Here is a 2795-nt window from a genome sequence, read left to right as displayed (position 1 = left end):
CTGGAAGAAATGAATGATTTCCTAGATACCTACCAACTTCCAAAACTAAGTAAAGAGGAAGTGGATAACATGAACAGGCCCATCACAGCTAATGAAATTGAAACAGTTATCAAAAATCTTCCCAAAAATAAAAGTCCTGGACCAGATGGTTTTACAAATGAATTCTACAAAACTTTCAAAGAAGAACTAATACCTCTACTTTTAAAAGTCTTCCAGAAGATTGAAGACACTGGAATACTCCCTGCCAGCTTCTATGAAGCCAACATCACCCTGATACCAAAAGCAGACAGGGACACAACCAAAAAAGAGGTGCTCCTTCTGTTCAGACTTGGCTTTAGCACATAGCCTATTGGAGTGAAGCCCCCCTCATTCACCTCCCACACACCTCCCCCAGGGCTGTACGAGCCACCCTAACACAGTCCCTGGGGGGAGAAGGGGCCATTTCAATATTGCTATTCCAGGCACCGGCCACCACCATCACTGGCCTTTGGAAATGTGGCTTCACGTGGGACTGCGGCCTGGTGCAGCCATGGGGGGGGGGGGGGTCAGGGAGGTCAGCCGCAGCTGTCTCAAGGTCACAGAATGTTAAAATTCCAATAAAAGTGCAGTGAATCTCCTGGCAGGAGGACTTCTGATGAGAAGAGGTGATTCCTCTTGGGGTGTTTTCTTTACAAACAGCAGAACAATGGGGCGTTTATGCTGAAAATTTTCCAAGGGACTTTTTTTTTTTTTTTTAAAGACTTCGTTCAGAAGCAAGTCCTTGCCCTTACAGTCAGGATTCAGACCTGGGGCGATTCTGAGCTCAACTTGTTTGTCCTGGGTTGTCTCAAATGCTTTGCTTTACTCAGTACAATGTTTCTGAAAAGACTGGGTAAATAAAATCCCCAAGGATGATGGAGTATGATTTTGAAAGAATAGCTGTCTCCACAAATTCCCACACATGGGGTTTGTCTGAAGCAGACTCCTTAGTGCCCAGGATGAGAGCAGAGTAGGAAGTATTTCTTCTCTCTCTGTCTGCCTCCAGGGTTATTGCTGGGGCTGGGTACACTACAAATCCACTGCTCCTGGAGGCCACCCCCCCATTTTATTGGACAGGACAGAAAGAAATTGAGAGAGGAAGGGGAGATAGAGAGGGAGGGAAAAATATAAGACACCTGCAGACCTGCTTCACCACTCGTGAAGAGTCCCCCCTGCAGGAGGCAGTGGGGGCTTGAACCTAGATCCTTGCGTGGGTCCTTGCACTTAGTACTATGTGCATTTAACCGGGTGTGCCACCTTCCATGAGAATTTCCTCAAGACCACTGGGCCAGCCACCATGAGCACCACCTCATTTACACTTGTAACATTTCTGGGCCTGAAGGAGAGTTTAACAGTGTGAGGTTCCAAGTTCCATTCCCAGTACTGCGTGTAGGCTAGAGTGATGCTCTGAGTTCTCTCTCACTGTCTTCTATTAAAAAGTTGAATCTTTTTTTAAATTTTTATTTATTTATTTTCTTTTTTATTACCCTTATCTTTTTATTGTTGTTGTAGTTATTCTTGTTGTTATTGATGTCATTGTTGTTGGATAGGACAGAGAGAAATGGAGAGAGGAGGGGAAGACCGGGGGGGGGGGGGAAGACAGACACCTGCAAACCTGCTTCACCGCCTGTGAAGCGACTCCCCTGCAGGTGGGGAGCCTGGGGCTCGAACTGGGATCCTTGCGCTGGTCTTTGCGCTTTGTGCCACATGCGCTTAACCCACTGCACTACTGCCCAACTTGACTTCCAAAAGTTGAATCTTTTAAAATATCCCAGCACCATCAGCTTCTAGATTGTTCCTGCAGTTGGTATAGTGTCCTTTACAGTAGAACATTTTTACAAAAAAAAAAAGAGAGAGAGAAAGAAAGAAAGAAAGAAGGAAAGAAAGGAAGAAAGAAAGAAAGAAAGAAAGAAAGAAAGAAAGAAAGAAAGGAAGAAAGAAAGAAAGAAACTAACTTACCTGGCAGGGGAGATACCATGATCACGAAGGTGGTTTTCCCAGGGCGAGGCGTATCCATTGCACTCCGGATGTGCTGACCCCTGCGATTTCCCCAAATGTGGGAAACTCGACTGCATAATTTGTGGTAGTGGGGGACTGCATTTGAGCTCTCCCTTAAAAAAAAAAGAAAGAAAGAAAGAAAGAAAACACTGTGATGTCATGTTGTCCAAACTACAAGGAACTGAGGCCTGGGAAAAAGGTCCCAAACTCACAGGCTTCAGGCTGGACTCTCCCGGGCTGACCTCACTGGCCTTTGGGGCACAGAAGAAAGAGACAAACTAACTATCTGAAGCTACAGTAGCAGGTGCTGTGGGGGACATGCACTGCACGTCCTGGGGACATGCCATTGGCAGTTGCCCGCTTTGGTGGCACCGGAAGGTGAGGCCTTGGGGGGCCACTGCTCTGGAATATTAGCCCTTCCAGATGTTAAAGCAGCCCATCTGACCTCCACTCTTCCTGCTCTTGCCAAAGCTGGAAAGTCTCCAATCCCCACCTCAGTCTCTTCCTTCCTGCAACGTCTGGGGTGGTTTTTGCTTTTCTGAGCGCACCCTGATGTGATAACAACACGGGGTCACGATGGCACGGGGCAGCGTCAAGTGAAGGGGTCACAGAGTTAGCTGATGCCAGCTTTGGACGATGGGACCTCGGAAAGGCTGAAGACAAAGGCGAGGAGGTCAGGGGCCAGGTGGTGGCGCACCTGGATGAGTACACATGTGACAGTGCTCGAGGACCTGGGTTCAAGTCCCTGGTCGCCACCTGTAGGGGGAAAGAGATGCAGG

The 2795-nt window shown here is 47.7% G+C and overlaps 1 non-coding gene across 1 annotated transcript; it reads left to right on the top strand.

The window, feature by feature from the left end:
• Nucleotides 1-1969: 1969 nt before the first annotated feature.
• LOC132533676 (U1 spliceosomal RNA) lies at nt 1970-2133 on the top strand. Its single transcript, XR_009545526.1, has one exon. It is a non-coding gene; the product is annotated as a U1 spliceosomal RNA (small nuclear RNA).
• Nucleotides 2134-2795: the final 662 nt, after the last annotated feature.

Source organism: Erinaceus europaeus, chromosome 16 (genome assembly GCF_950295315.1).
Source record: "Erinaceus europaeus chromosome 16, mEriEur2.1, whole genome shotgun sequence".
Taxonomy (NCBI): domain Eukaryota; kingdom Metazoa; phylum Chordata; class Mammalia; order Eulipotyphla; family Erinaceidae; genus Erinaceus; species Erinaceus europaeus.
The sequence above is the reverse complement of the archived record's forward strand: the minus strand, read 5'-3'. Positions and strand labels throughout refer to the sequence as shown.